The sequence below is a fragment of the Schistocerca cancellata genome, chromosome 3, assembly GCF_023864275.1.
Source record: "Schistocerca cancellata isolate TAMUIC-IGC-003103 chromosome 3, iqSchCanc2.1, whole genome shotgun sequence".
Classification (NCBI taxonomy): Eukaryota; Metazoa; Arthropoda; class Insecta; order Orthoptera; family Acrididae; genus Schistocerca; species Schistocerca cancellata.
The window spans coordinates 384,057,672-384,074,614 of record NC_064628.1 but is presented as its reverse complement, the minus strand read 5'-3'; the positions used below and the strand labels follow the sequence as shown (position 1 = coordinate 384,074,614).

Here is a 16,943-nt window from a genome sequence, read left to right as displayed (position 1 = left end):
AAGTCTACGGTCGTCAGCTTCTAGCTACTTCGTCAAGGAGGTATTGCAAATTTCTGATTATGTATCTGCCTTAGACCAAATTTACACAGGCGATAATAAATTTCATTCCGTTGTCATTACCTCGCACATTCAGAGTATTACTACGTTTTCGAACGGCGACCCCGAATTGTTCTACCAGATCCAGCTTTCTCCCTTTCTTTTCTCCGTGCAAAATTTCTGTGTCTTCTTCTGTTCCTCTAAGGGGATGGCCTGCTTCGTGTAAATGATTCGCAACAGCTAATTTGCCATAATTACCAAGTCTGAACGCATTTTTTTGCTGCTTGTATCTGACCGAAAATATCTTCCTGTCTGTCAAATATACTTTGCTCACAGAATGCGTAACGGATTTTATAACTCCTTCCAACCTGGCTCGCACGATCGTGCGGGTTACGTTTTCAATTTGTCGCGCTTCAAATACATCGTTTTTCTGCGTCACTCCGGACTTGCAAAGATTGTGCTGGCTCGCGGCTTGCGTTTCGTAGCTTTTTGTTTCACATGCGACCACCAAAGGGCAGCAGATGACTTGACTCCGACGAGAAGACACAGCCATGCGTTCGCGAGGTAAATACAATGCATTTTCCTCCATTTCATTCATTTAAGGCAATGCTGCATTATTTTTGACTGAGACTGTTTCACTTAACGTATATAAGGTGTCCAGACAAGTACATGAAGTGCCAGTTGGATTTTATAATAGTTTATATTTGGAGTAGCACGATCGTGCGTCTCAGGTGTTAATGACGGCAAGCTTGGGCGCCAACAACACTTTCATACTCAGACACTACAGTAAACATTCGCACTAAGATCTATGAACAAATAGTATTGCTTTGTTTTCTACATACAAACAAAATATTCTTTTGTGTTTTAGGGTTACCAGGTGAAGAAATAATAAAACTTATTTTGGAGGATTTCGATTTATCTGACATCTCCAGTGACGACAATGACGACGGTTTTGAGCCAAGTGACGTTGCATCAAGTGTGTCCAATATCTGTGCATGTCCAAGGAAAAAACTGCTTTCGTGTATTCCATATTAAAAATTAATGTGTTTGTTTGTGTGTGTGTGTGTGTGTGTGTGTGTGTGTGTGTGTGTGTATGTGTGTGTGTGTGTGGTAGAGAAAGAGAGAGGTTATTTTGCAACATATGTATGTCTATATAAATTTTGGCATACTATTGTATTCAAAGTCCTCAAACCATAAATAAATAAAAGCACTTCTTAAACAGCACAACACATATTACTTGGACTGGGATAAAACCTAACAATCGCGATCGTTCTGGTGACGTTTTGAAAAACCCATCACCCTGAGAATGCTTTCAGTATTTTTACTTGATTCCACAGGTCATAACGCATGGGAATTGGCATAGTTCAGATAAAGGCTTAAAACAATTTCTCTCAGGGTCGAAAGGAATAAGCCCCCTTTCTTTCGAACTTGATTATCTTTTTACCGACGTCATGGTTCACGCCGTACTTCACTAAACTGTTTGCCTCGAACGCTGTTTTAACAACATGCGGTTTAAAAATGTTCTCTATCTTTTGCGAAGCTGTTCCTTTATACTGCATACTGATTCTTTTCATTTCTTCTGCGTTAATTTTATTCGTGCTTTTCTTATTACCTATCTATAGTAAATAATTAACAATGTCTACGTTGTAACAGTTATTAGCATTTTTAAACAGCATGGTGCTAAAATAGCGTTCCAAGCAAACAGTTTAGTCAAGTATCGCTTGAACCATAACTTCGGTAAAAAGATAAACAAGTTCGAAAGAAGGAGAGTTTAAAAAATTTCGTGCGCATCCTGTGATGAAAAGTATACTAGACATATATGAAGAACGTTTCCGGTCAGATAACAGCAGCATAAAGATGCTTTCAGACGTAGTAACTATCACAAATTAGCTGTTCCGAATCATTTAAACGAAGCAGGAAAAGACACAGAAATTTTATTCAGAGAAAATAAAGGGAAAAACTCGATCTGGTGGAACAATTAGAGATCGCCGTTCATGAAAAGAAACGTGGCAGTATTCTGAATCTGCGAGGTAATGACAACGGAATGAGATTTATTATCGCCTGTGTAGAATTGTTCTAAGGCAGATACATAATCAGAAATTTGCAATGCCTCCTTGACGGAGTAGCTAGAAGCTGACGCCCGTAGACTTAGGAATCAAGGAAGATGTAGGCGACCAATAGAACAGCGCTGTGGCTGAGCCACTTGCTGCGTTTACTCAGTAATACCGCCGACATGTCGGTTCACGACAAGCCCCGCAGCCATTCCAGGATTCGAATCGGGAAGAGCTGCCGACATGAGTAACTTGGAAATAGATATCCTCGGAGAAGTGAGGCGACTTAAATCACTTAATAAAAGTAAGTCTTCCGTCCAGATTGTATACCAGTCAGGTTCCTTTCCGAGTAAGCTGATACAATAGCTCCGTACTTAAGTTACACTCAACCACATGCTCATCGAAAGTTCCGTACCTAAAGACTTGAAGTTGCACGTGTCACATCCATAATCAACGAAAGAATAATCCACTAAATTACAGGCCCATATCATTAGCGTCGATATGCAGCAGGATTTCGGACCATATATTATGTTCGAACATAATGAATTACCACGAAGATAAATGGCCTATTGACACAGTCAGCACGGATTCAGAAACTTTCATTCTTGTGAAACACAACTAGCTTTTTATTCGCTCGAAGTAATGAGTGTTATTGACATGGAATCACAAAATGACTTCATATTTCTAGAGTTCCAGAACTCCTTTTGACACTGTTCCTCGCAAGACACTTCCGACTAAATTCCGCGACTGTGGGGTATCGCTTCAACTGTGCGAGTGGATCCGAGATTTCCTCTCAGAAACTTCACAGTACGTAGTAACCGGCGGTAAGTCATCGAGTAAAACTAAAGTAATTTTTGACGTTCCGAACGGAACTGCTGCAGTTCCTCTGCTGCTCCTAATCGATATGAAACATTTAGGAGATAATCTAAGGATCCCTCCTAGATTGTTTGTAGATGATGCTGTCATTTACCGTCTAGTAAAGTCGTCAGATGACCACACCCAATTGCAAAATGATTTGGACACGGTATCTGAATGGTGCGAAAAGTGACTATTGTCTCTCATTATGGAAACGTGTTAGGCCATCCACGTGTGTACAAAAAGAATACGTTAAATTTCGATTACACCATAAATTTAATGGCTGTCAATTCGACTAAATACCTAGTATTTCAGTTACGAACATCGTAAGTTGGAACGATCACACTGATAATCTTGTTGGGAAGGGAAACCATAGACTATGTTTTATTGGCAGAAGACTTAGAAGATGCAACACGTCTACGAAAGAGACTGCCTACACTACGCTTGTCCGTCATCTGCTAGAGTACAGCTGTGCAGTATGGGATCCTTACCAGATAGAACTGACGGAGGATATGGTAAAAATTCAAATCAGGGGATCTTGTTTTCTATTATCGTGGAATAGTGGAGCGAGGGTCACCGATATGCATCCAGGGTGACAATTATTGAACTATATGAAATAAAATCGTCACAACTTCTGAACGGTTTGCGTTAGGACTTTCAAACTGCACGGTTGGCCTTGGGGCATGATGGGAATTAGTATGCGCATTGTTGTTTGCTTTAGCGACGAAGCCTAGTTTTATTAGGATAGGTTCGTCAATAAGCAAAATTGGCTTTTTCGGGGACTGAGAAATCGTATTTCCTGATCGAGAAGTCTCTTCGTTCTCAGCGGGTGACTGTGTGGCGTGTAATATTGTGCAATACGGAATAATTGTTGCGATATTCCTTGGTGGCACGGTGACTACCGAACGGCACTTGGACGTTTCGGAAGATGATTTCATCTCCATTATCCATCCAAAGTGACCTTGATTTCGACAAGATGTGGTTCATGCAAGACGGAGCTCAACCCCATCGAAGCAGGAGAGTGTTTGGTCTCCTGGAGGAGCACTTTGGGGACCGCATTCTGGCTCTGGGGTACCCAGAGGTCACTGGCATGGGCCTCGATTGGCCGCCATATTCTCCGGATCTGAACACATGTAACTCCATTTTGTGGGTCTATATTAAAGACAAGGTGCACAGCAGTAACCCCAAAACAATTTCTGAGCTGAAAGCAGCCATTCAGGAGGTCATCGACAGCATCGACGTTCCGACACTTCAGCGAGTCATGCAGGATTTCAATATTCGTCTGCGCCACATCATCTCCAATCATGGCAGGCATATCGAACACGTCATAACCTAAATAACAGAATCTGTAGTGACGTTTACACGTTGAATAAAGTGTGTGGACGCCGCAGTGTGTAAGTAATTTAGGTTTTTGTAAATATACACTACTGGCCACGGGTCGTAACACATCAGAAATGTAATGTCCACTGTTCAAAGTGCCGTCAGTGCGAACAAGAGGTGACCGAGACGTGTAACCAATGGCACACCATACCATCTCGCCGGGTGATACGCCAGTATGCCGATGACGAATACACGCTTCCAATGTGCGTTCACCGCGATGTCGCCAAACACGAATGCGACCATCAGGATGCTGTAAACAGAACCTGGATTCATCCGAAAAAATGACGGTTTGCCATTCGTGCACCCAGGTTCGTCGTTGAGTACACCAGCGTAGGCGCTCCTGTCTGTGATGCAGCAGCCATGGTCTCCGAGCTGATAGTCCATGCTGCTGCAAACGTCTTCGAACTGTTCGTGCAGATGGTTGTTGCCTTGCAAAAGTCTCCATCTGTTGACTCAGGGATCTAGACGTGGCTGCACGATCCGTTACAGCCATGCGGATAAGATGCCTGTCATCTCGAGTGCTAGTGATAAGTGGCCGTTGGGATCCAGCACGGCGTTCCGTATTACCCTCCTGAAACCACCGATTCCATATTCTGCTAACAGTCATTGGTTCTCGACCAACGCAAGCAGCAATGGCGCGATACGATAAATCGCAATCGCGATAGGCAACAATCCGACCTTTATCAAAGTCGGAAACGTGGTGGTACGCATTTCTCCTCGTTACACGAGGCATCACAACAACGTTTCACCAGGCAACGCCGGTCAACTGCTGTTTGTCTATGAGAAATCGGTTGGAAACTTTCGTCATGTCAGCACGTTGTAGGTGTCGCCACCGGCGCCAACCGTGTATGAATGCTCTGAAAAACTAATCATTTGCATATCACAGCATCTTCTTCCTGTCGGTTAAATTTCGCGTCTGTAGCATGTCATCTTCGTGGTGTAGCAATTTTAATGGCCAGTAGTGTAGTTCAATAATTGTCACCCCGTTAAGCGACGTGGAATGCTACCGTTCAACGAAAGGCGTTTTTCGTTGCGGCGAGATCTTTTCACGATATTTCGATCAAGCGATTTCTCTTCTTAATGTGAAAATATTTTATTGACGCCAACTTTCACAGAGAGAAATGATCACCATCACAAAATTAGAGCAAAGAGAGCTCTTACAGGAAGATTTAATGTATTCATTTTTCCGCACACTGTTGGATATAAATGGTCTGAAGGTGTGAATGTAGGGTTTCGCGGTGTATACTGCTGACGAAATCTTCTTGGGCTTCCATCCGGGTAGCTACGTCGAAAATCCGCGACGTTTCGATGAGTGTCATTCTCATCGTCATCTGGTGAAAATGATGAAATGACACTCATCAAAACGTCGCGGATTTTCGTCGCAGCTACCCGGATGGAAGCCCAAGAAGATTTCATCAGTCTGAAGGTTGTTCGAATAATCCTCTGTGAGGCACTTAAGTGTGTATTGCAGAGTAGTCACGTAGCTGTAGACGTAAATACAGACTTCACGTCCTGAATCGGTAACATTAAATTCCTGCTGGTTTCTTTGTACACGAATCGTACGGTGTCGTGTGTGAAGACACCGTGGCCGGTGCTTCGAGGCGGTGGTTGGAGAAGACACCGTGAGCGAGACCTGGAGGGCGTCTCGAACAGCGAAAGCTGTGCGCTACGGAGAGTCGTAGAAAGCAGGAGCAGCGGCGGCGGCAGGCAGTTGTGCCCCGCAGCAGGGAAAGCCCTGCGCGTCTGCAGCAGCCGGCTGCGCACCGAGCACATCCCACTCCTGTCCTGTCCCGTACTAGCCGGCACTGTACCGCACTCATCTGTCCCGGCTCTCTGCTGTTGCGCGACCAGACCTGTTTGCGAGTTGTGGGAGTTGCCGGAACCTGGCCGGTTGGCGCACTGGCGCAGTCCTCCGGAGCTGACCTAAAGGCCAGACCGCCGTCCAACCTCCTGTAGTGAGCGAGGCCATGAGACGAGGAGCACTAGCATTCACTGGGTCCCCATCAGTAGGCGCCTAAAACGATTACCCACTCAGCCAAACCTAGCTCCAGGTTGCCTCTGTCACGGCTTCCATGGGCAACACAAATTTGATTTCCAGTATTTCGTAGAATTATTTGTCGAATTTTAGAAATTTAAACGGCTGTCATAATTCACTCTCTAAGAGGTACGATCAGACCTCAGACTTTAACACAGTGATTCAAATATTAAAGTTATAAACTGTTTGCACACTGAAGAGCTAAAGGAACTGGTACACCTGCCTAATATCGTGTAGGACCCCCGCGAGCACGCAGAAGTGCCGCGACACGACGTGGCATTGACTCGGCTAATATCTGAAGTAGTGCTGGAGGGACCTGACTCCATGAATCCTCCAGGGCAGTCCATAATTCCGTAAGAGTACGATGGTGACACACACAGTGGTTACGGCTACTACAAGCCACATCACAAGTTGGGAAACGGGGCCAAATTTGTAGTAGTTTACTGTCGAGTTGAGATTTTCACAAATGTTTTATTCGTATCTTACAGAAACTAGCAGTACGGCAATAAACAGCCTATTAAACACGCCACTAACGGCAATCAAGTAATTATAGCAATACAACAATTTAATTTTTTTTTAAAAAGCATCAAAGCTAGCAGTACGGCAATAAACTACCTTTTAAAACACGCCGCTAACGCCAGTCAAAGTAATTTATAGCAATACAAAAACTTTAAAAAATTTAAAGAACATTAAAAAACAGGCTACTAAAGTAAATACAGAACTTTGTTAATAAAGTACGGTGAGGTACACCGCCATTAAAAAAAATTAAACAGGTCTCAGCAAATACGCGATTAATGGCAATAAAAGGAATTTACAAACTTGGAGGAATTTAAAAAAATTTTAAACAAAAGTGTCCTGGAATATCATTAGAACATAACAGATATGACGGACCCGTGTAAGGCGGCCACAAATCACCCACTTAGGGATGCTCAGGCTAGACAGAATACTGACCAATTTAAATACGCCCGTAAACACAATTGCCACTCTCACGCTGGTCACTGCACCGACTTTTAGCCAGCGAAAACTTATTATAATATGGCTTAAATTGCTGACAGAATTAGAGCTAACCTCGTGCAAGGAAACATTACACCACACAGTCCTGAATGAGCGACCACATGATCAACCAACAAGAAGCATGAATTTACTCATAACCAACGACAAAATAGCGAAAAAATTAAACTGCCAAAACTACACCTCCCATCGGACAGTAACGAGAAGAGGAGGAAAGATCACTGCCTTCAATTACACCGGTGCCAGGGACAGGAAACCCGGTCGCCGGAGGCTACAAGGCAGAAGAGACGCTGGTTACACAAAATTATTACTTAATGATTAAACCTTCCACGAACTTAACTTGCAATTATGCTCGAACAGGCAGTACACGACCTCCGATGGCAAGGATCCACACATCCGACCGCCCACGCGTCGCCAGCGTACCCAACACGCCACGGTCACGCGACAACACGCTCTGTCACCGGAGTTCACGTCTTCCCTGCAACGTTGACGGGTAGTGACCGCTCCTTTATCTTAGGTATCTCCTTTTAAACTCCAGTGTTGAAACGGAGAATTTAAAGAAGCTTGTTAACGTCCCACCAAGGCGGAACGAACAGCAACTACTCGTGGGGCGATTCTGTATACAACCAACATGCGGGGAGCTCTTCCGTCAACTCGACCCGCTCGTTACACACAACCGACATACATCACGTGGCGACTCGGTACAACCGACCACGCCTGCTTCGCGTTGGAGAGCCACACAGCCCTCCCGTGTCCACCACACTCTCCGCGCGCAACGCCCCTACTTCTGCGCCACCACACGAGGTTACAACCGGTCAAAGATCTCACTTCCTCCATAGCAGTTTCCCGGAAGCAAAAACGCAGATATCGATAGCAGAGGGGTGAGACAACCAAGCAGCCACTTAATGGCACAGCATATCAAACAAATGTCAGGGGAAGAAAAGGAAAACCAATGCAATCTAACCACAAGGTGTAGCACGAGTCGATACACGGCTCAGATGGGGTGGAGATTTCTTCTGAACAGCATGTTACAAAGGCATCCCAGATATGCTGAGTAATGTTCATGTCTGGGGAGTTTGATGGCCAGAGGTAGTATTTAAACTCAGAAGAGTGTTCCTGGAGCCACCTATGACCGCGTATGGCATTTCGGTCTCCTCTTCAAGCTCCAAACCTTCGCCCTTCCCATTAACTACGTCCGTCTGATCGGCTCCTTTCTCTCCCACCGTCCTTCCTACGTCACCATCCATAATACGGATTCCTACACATTTTTTCCCTCCGCTGGTGTGCCCCAAGGCTCCGTCCTCTCCCCGCTTCTGTACCTTTTGTATACGCCGGACATGCCACCGCCGTCACCCCCCCGTCCACCTTCTCCAGTTTGCCGATGACACTGCCCTGTAGCGTTCCCAACACATTCTCCAATCCCATCTTGACCGGTTCACCGCTTGGTGCAACCAGTGGTTGCTAAAGGTCAATCCCTCCAAAACCCAGACCATCATTGTAGGCAAAACCACCCCTTCCTTCCGCCTCCTCGATTTCTATCTAACCGTCTATGGCCGTCCTCTCGCCCTCACCCCCACCCTTAAGTACCTTTGCGTCACTGTCGACCGCCGCCTCTACTGGACCCCTATCTCCGGACAATCCAATCCAAGCCAAGGCACGCTCCCAACTCCGTCTCCTCAAGCTCCTTTCCGGCCGTACTTGGGGTCTGGACCCCTCCACCATACTCCACACCAATAAATCCATTATCCGTCCTATCCTTTGTTACGACCATCCGGCTTGGATCTCTGCCCCCCCCCCCCTACTTTTATAAATCCCTTCAGATCCTTGAACGCCATGCTCTCTGCCTCGCCTATCGCATCCGTCTCCCCTCCCCCACGCGGATCCTGTACGACCTCATTCCGTTCCCCCACCTCCTCCTTTTCCTTGAAAGGATACGGATCCTGTAGACCTCCTGTAAACTCGATCCTCCTCAACCACTTGTCTCACCCATCCTCTCCCACCCCCGCCCACTGCTGCGCCTGTATTCCCACGTCCCACCTGGTCTCCATCTCTCCACCCTCCTTACCCTCTCCCAAGGTGGTTTCCGCCCGCTCCCCCTCCCTGATGATGTCCTCCTCCCCTCCATCTACCCCTCCTATCAATTTTGATCCTCCCCTCCCACTTCCTGTGTCTTTTCCTTTGGGAACCCTCCCTCCCCTCTCTCTCCTTTTCCCCCATCCCCCCTTCTTCCCCTGCGCTTCCCCTCCCCCTTCCTCCCTTCCTCACTCCCCCCTACATCCCCTGCCCGTGGCATCTCTGCTCTCCCCTCTCCCTCTCCCCCCCCCCTCCTCCTCTCTTGGCAGGTCACCGGACTCTTACACGCTCAGTGGACATTCGCGCGCCGAAGATCATCGCCATCAGTGTCTCGTGTGTGTGCGTTCGTTTTGTGTTTAGTGTTCTTTCGCCGTCACGCTACCACCGTTCACCTGTGCCGTCGCAGTCGTCCGTGTTTTGTGCGCCATGTCCACAGGTTTTAGTGTTTTTTCTTGTCCAGCGTGAACGGCTTCGTGTATATTGTTTTTCAGTAGCTACAGTTTTTTACCCGCCATTTGTCTTGTATTATCTGTACCTCCATTATGTTTTATATTGTATTACTCTCGGCTGAAGAGCAGCGTATTATGCTGCTGACAGCCCACGTTTTTACAAGGTGTTGAAAATAACAATAAAGAAAAAAAAATTCCTGGCGCCACCTTTAGCAATTCTGGACGTGTGGGTGTCGCATTGTCCTGTTGGAATTGCCCAAATCCGTCGGAATGCGCAATAGGCATGAATGATATGTCACCTGTCAGAGTCGTATCTAGATGTATCAGGGGCCCCATATCACTCCAACTGCACATGCCCTACACCATTACAGAGCCTCCACCTGCTCGAACAGTCCTTTGCTGACATGCACGGTCCATGGGTTCATGAGGTTGTTTACATACCCGTACACGTCTATCCGCTCGATACAATTCGAAATGAGACTCGTCCGACCAGGCAACGTGTTTTCCAGTCATCAGCAGTCCAATGTTGTTATAGACAGAGGCACAGGCGAGGCGTAAAGCTTTGGGTCGTGCAGTCATCAAGGATACAAGAGTGGGCCTTCGGCTCCGGAAGCCCATATAGATAATGTCCCGTTGAACGCCTCCCACGCTGACAGTTGTTGATGGTCCAGCGTTGAAGTATGCAGCAATTTGCGGAAGGGTAGCACTTCTGTCACGTTGAAAGATTCTTTTCACTCGTCGTTGGTCCCGTTCTTGCAGGGTCTTTTTCCGGCCGCAGCGTTGTCGGAGATTTGATGTTTTACCGGATTCCTGATATTCGCCGTACACTCGTGAAATGGTCGTACGGGAAAATCCCCACTTCATCGCTACCTCCCGTCGCTCTAACAACTGCGCCAGACACTTGTCCTTTTATATATGCGTTTCCGACCGCAGCGCCCTATTCTGCCTTTTTACAAATCTCTGTATTTGAATACGCACGCCTATACTAGTTTCTTCCGCGCTTCAGTGTATAAACTGAAGCAGCGCAACTCATTTCGCGCAAATTACTCAGACTATATTCATCCAGTATTTGAGAATAAGAGCACTTGTCGACTTCCAACAAACTGTACACATTATTGCAAACCTTGAGGAAAATTTTTCTCGTTAACATAGCCCACGAAAAAATTATCAAGAGGTAAGACGTTATTGCTTACCACATATTCGCTGTTCATAAAGTAAAATTTAAGCGTAGTCATGACATTTTAATTTACTACTTCTTTACTACTAGCTCTATTGACAACACATTTTGCAGACAATATCCAAATACACCACTGAATGTACCTGCAAAATTATAACGTTCTACGGTACAGAACATGCATTGAGATGCGTGGAAAACTAACTTCTCTTGAAACGGAGCGCACATTAGCCACCGTACATTATTTGTCAAGAAAGACATACATGAACATGTAAAGGTATTATCACTTTTTTAGTTACCACCTTTGGTTTTGACTTTCCCATTAGTGTAATAATTCGAAACTAATAAAAAGGTTGCTTAACGGTTAAATATTTATCACCTTCTGACACATTTTTAAAGTAATCAGATGGTCGAAGCTGTTTCATATATTGAAGTTGGATTTTTTAAAGAATGAAACTCCCACATGTAAAAGTTTGTGGGAAATCGCTAAGCGCTCTCGTTATCAGATACTCGACGAACATAGTCTGGGTAATTTGCGCGCAATGAGTTACGCTTTTTCGAGACAGAAAAACTGCCTCTGAGTTTAATACTTGACTTACTGTGTTAAGAAACCTTGATGTAAGATCGTACTTATTAATTTGTACATTAAGACAGTATTTTCAATTTTTAAATTCCACAAATAATTATATGAAACACCATTAATTGTCAACCAGTGACTGGGATCAGGTGATGGTTTTAGCGGTTCAGGTAAGCTGAATTCTTCCAGTAACTCTACAACCACTGTAATTGGTAGAACGAATTACCCTAGAGCTTGAATAACAGGCAGTGATGCATTTAGTCGCCCTGGCTTGGCACAGTTGTGGACAGGTAAGTCCAGTGTGGATACAATAAAAATACTGCCCCTTTCATAAGCAAATCTTAACTGCTGCTTTTTGAAATAAATCAGCTGGTGGGTTACGTTGTGGCTCTTGTTCCGTGGCTATTCTGCTGCTCTTCCGCCGCATTCACATTAGTCTCCCGGGTACTCCATTCCTCCTTTAGCAAACCATTATGACTCAAGATCAAAGACTTAATTGTCCTGCATAAAACTCCCCTCTTGTGCATATTCTGCTGTCAATGGGAATTTCGTGTTTTTAATGTTTTTGCCGCGCGGTCTCAGGCGGTTTCCCACGGTTCGCGCGGCTCCCCCCGTCGGAGGTTCGAGTCCTCCATCGGGTATGGGTGTGTGTGTGTGTGTTGCGCTTAGCCTAAATTAGTTGAAGTTAGATTAAGTCGTGCGTAAGCCTAGTGACAGATGACATCAGCAGTTTGGTCTCGTAGGAACTCGCCACAAATTTTGAAGAATACGAAAACTCACTCTTAGTTTTTTAATTTTTTATTCTTTTCCCTCGTCGAGCTTCCACATTAGAAGGCCCTGTATATTATGTTACCGTAATTTTGTAATGAAATGCCAATGAGATGCATAAAATGCATTATGCTTTATTTAGCATAGGTATATTTAGTTCCATACTCCACTAATCAAAAATATTTTATGTATTTTTCAGCCTATTAAATTAGTTGGAAGTGGCCAGTTTGGTGACGAAACGATCACGTGCCATAAGCGCACTATTGTTTCCAAATTACAACGTAGACCATTCCCGCCTGCAGTTTATAATTTAAGCAAATCCCATCATTATTACCATTGTCATGCAGAGCTGAGGTTTTGCATTAACTGTAACAACTACACCGACTGGCGTCACTAAGCTAACTGTTCTCCAACTGTGACCTCTGGCAATGATAATCTCAACGTCCCGACCAGAAAAGGTGTCTTACGGCGCTAGAGATAAACTTGCGCCATATCATTGAAAGTAATTGTGATGTGTCCCTCCTTTGTCAGAAATATAACTTTCAGACTTTTTACGTAGTCACATGAAAAGGGTATACGCACAGTACACTCCTAACACGATGCTACGTGGCGGCTCGGACATCGTTTACAATACATCGACACTGAAGAAACTGGTATAGGCATGCTATTCAGATACAGAGATATGTAAGCAGTCAGAATACGGCGCTGCGTTCCGAAACGGATATATACGACAACAAGTGTCTGGCGCAAGTGTTAGATCGGTTACTGCTGCCACAATGGCAGGTTATCAAATTTAAATGAGATTGAACGTGTTGCTATAATCGGCAAACGAGCGATGGGACACACCATCTCCGAGGTAGCGATAAAGTGGGGATTTTCCCGTACGACGATTTCATGAGTGTACCTTGAATATCAGGAATCCGGTAAAACATCAAATCTCCGGCTTCTCTGCGACCGGAAAAAGATCCTCCAAGAACAGGACCAAAGACGACTGAATAGAATCATTCAAAGTGACAGAAGTGCAACCCTTCCTCAAACTGAAGCGGATTTTAGTGCTGGGCCATCACCAAGTGTCAGCATGCGAACCATTCAACGAAACATAATCAATATGGCCTTTCGGAGCTGAAGGCTCACTCATGTACCCTTGATGACTGCACGACACAAAGCTCTACGCGTCGCCTCGGCCCGCCAACACCGACATTGGACTGTTGATGACAGGAAACACGGTGCCTGGTCGGACGAGACTCGTTTCAAATTGTATCAAAAAATGGTTCAAATGGCTCTGAGCACTATGGGACTCAACATCTTAGGTCATAAGTCCCCTAGAACTTAGAACTACTTAAACCTAACTAACCTAAGGACATCACACACACCCATGCCCGAGGCAGGATTCGAACCTGCGACCGTAGCAGTCCCGCGGTTCCGGACTGCAGCGCCAGAACCGCACGGCCACCGCGGCCGGCCAAATTGTATCGAGCGGATGGACGTGTACGGGTATGGACACAACTTCATGAATCCATGGACCCTGCATGTCGACAAGAGACTGTTCAAGCTGGATGAGGCTCTGTAATGGTGTAGGGCGCGTGCAGTTTGAGCGATATGAGATCCCTGATACGACTAGACACAACTGACAGGTGACACGTACGTAAGCTTGCATCCATTCATGTCCATTGTGCATTCCGACGAACTTGGGCAATTCCATCAGGACAATGCGACACCCCACATGTCCGGAATTGCTACAGAGTGGTTCCAGGATCACTCTTCTGAATTCAAACACTTCCGCTGGCCCCCAAACTCCACAGACATGAACATTATTGAGTATATCTGGGATGCTTTGCAACGTGCTGTTCAGAAGAGATCTTCACCCCGCCGTACTCTTACGGATTTATGGACAGCCCTGCAGGATTCATAGTGTCAGTTCCCTCCAGCACTACTTCAGACATTAGTTGAGTCCATGCCACGTCGTGGCAGGTGTGCCAGTATGTTTGGCTCTTCAGTGTATATCAACATTATACTTCGCAAGCCACTTAACTGTGTCTGGCGGGGGTACTTCTGGTACCACTAACTGATCCCTCTTTCCCTGTTACAATCGCGAATGGCGTCTGCGAAGAACGATTATTGGTAACCCTCTGTATTAGCTCTAATTTCTCGAATTTTCTTGTCGTGGTCATTACGCGAGATGAGTGTGGGAGGAAGTAATATGTTGTCCGACTTCTCCCGGAAGGTATTCTCTCGAAATTTCGGTAGTAAATCTCTCCGTGATGCACAACACCTATTTTGTAGCGTCTGCCACTCGAGTTTGGTGACTATATCTGTAACGCTCTCGTGCACACTACATGATCCCTTGACGGAACGCGCCGCCCTTCGTTGCGATATACGTGCAACAGATTTTCGCAGCATTGTTAATAAAAGGATATATTCCAACTTGTCGCTTTTAACCGGAGACGCGTACAGTGGTGCTTCGTTCGTGACGGTCACTCTGCGTGTCCTACTGGTACAGGAACCTGCAGCAGTTCGCCGCGCCAAGTGGTTCACGCATTATGGGGCTCCTGCCAAATTTAGATGTTCACCTGTTTTCAGAAATTACCTTCTCCAACAGTGGATCGTGCGTCTAGGTCCTGTGCATTGCCGAAATCAGTGTGCTGTCCTTAATCCGGAGAGCTGAAATTCAGGTACTGAAATGAAATCAACTGATATATGTAGATGAAATCATCGAAAATGCGATGACATAAAATTATATCAGCGCAAACGGATCAGAAGCGCTAAACTTGGCAATGATATGAATGTTGTTGTGGTAGTGTTCAGTCTGAATACTTGTTTGATGCAGCTCTCCACGTTAATTTATGTTCTGCATTCATCCTTATCTCCAAACAACTACTGGAACCTACATCCATTTGAACCTGTTTACTGTATTCAGGCCTTCGCCTCCATGTGCAGTATTTAACCTCGACGACGATCTCACCCGGTTCCTTCTTTTAGTCAAGTTGTGCCATAAACAGCTTTTCTCCCCAATTCGATTCAGTATCTCCTCGTTAGTTATTTGATCTATCCACTTAATCCTCAGCATTCTTCTGTAACATCACATTTCAAAAGCTTCTATTCTTTTCTAAACTGTTTATCATCCATATTTCACTTCCATACATGGCTACGCTCCATAAAAATACTTTCACAAGAGATATCTTAACACTTAAATCGATATTCGATATTAGTAAATTCCTCTTTTTTTCAGAAATGCTTTTCTTGCTATTGCCAGCCTACATTTTATATCCATCCTACTTCGGCCATCGCCAGTAACTCGTATTTTGCCTAAATAGCAAAACTCATCTACTATTCTTAGTGCCTCGTTTTCCAAATCAAATTCTCTCGCTATCACCTGCTCTAATTCAGCTACATTCCATTATCCTCATTTTGCTTTTAATGGTGTTCATCTTACATCCTCCTTTCAAGTCACTATCCATTCCCTTCAAACCGCTCCTCCAAGTCCCTTGTTGTCTCTGACATAATTGCAATGTCATCGGCGAACCTCAAAGCACGTATGAAACTTCCTGGCAGATTAAAACTGTGTGCCGGACCGAGACTCGAACTCGGGACCTTTGCCTTTCGCGGGCAAGTGCTCTACCAACTGAGCTACCCAAGCAGAAGGAATGTAGGAGACGAGGTACTGGCAGAAGTAAAGCTGTGAGGACGGGGCGTGAGTCGTGCTTGGATAGCTCAGTTGGTAGAGCACTTGCCCGCGAAAGGCAAAGGTCCCGAGTTCGAGTCTCGGTCCGGCACACAGTTTTAATCTGCCAGGAAGTTTCATATCAGCGCACACTCCGCTGTAGAGTGAAAATTTCATTCTCAAAGCACGTATTCCTTCTTGCTGACCTTTAATTCATTCTCCGAATTTTTTCTTTGGCTTTCTCTGCTGCTTGCTCAGTGTACAGATTGAATTTAATAACATCTGGGTAGGCTACAACCTGTCTCAGTCGCTTCTCAATCACTGCATCGCTTTCATGGCCCTTGACTATTGTAACTACCATCTGGTTTCTACACAACTTGTAAATAGCTTTTCACTCCCTGTGTGTTACCCCTGCTGTCTTCAGAATTTCAAAGAGTATTCCAATCAACATTGTCAAAAGCATTCTCTAAGTCTATAAATGCAATGAACGTAAGTTTGTCTTTTCTTAACCTGTCTTGTAAGAGAAGACATAGGGTCAGTATTGCCTCTCGTGTTCCTCCATTTCTCCGGAATCCAAACTGATCTTCTATAAGGTCGGCTTCTACCAGTTTTTCCAATCTTCTATGAAGAATGCATGTAAGTATTTTGCGAATATGACTTATTAAACTTATAGTTCGGCAATAATATTCACACCTGCTTTCTCTGAAATTGGCATTATTACATTCTTCTTGAGTGTGAGGGTATTTCCCTTGCCCTATATATCTTGCACACCATGGGGAATAGTTTAGCCATGGCTTCTGTTCAAAGGATTCATCAGTTTTGAGGGAATGTCGTATACTCAAGGGACCTTGTGTCATCATTGGTCTTTCAGTG

At 45.1% G+C, this 16,943-nt stretch overlaps 1 protein-coding gene and 1 non-coding gene across 2 annotated transcripts in view; both read left to right on the top strand.

The window, feature by feature from the left end:
• Window positions 1–16,943, top strand: part of LOC126175088 (protein N-terminal asparagine amidohydrolase) — a 252,953-nt gene that overhangs the window by 38,945 nt on the left and 197,065 nt on the right. The gene's annotated exons all lie outside the window — the stretch shown is intronic.
• Window positions 16,109–16,183, top strand: Trnas-cga (transfer RNA serine (anticodon CGA)). The gene has a single exon. It is a non-coding gene; the product is annotated as a tRNA-Ser (tRNA).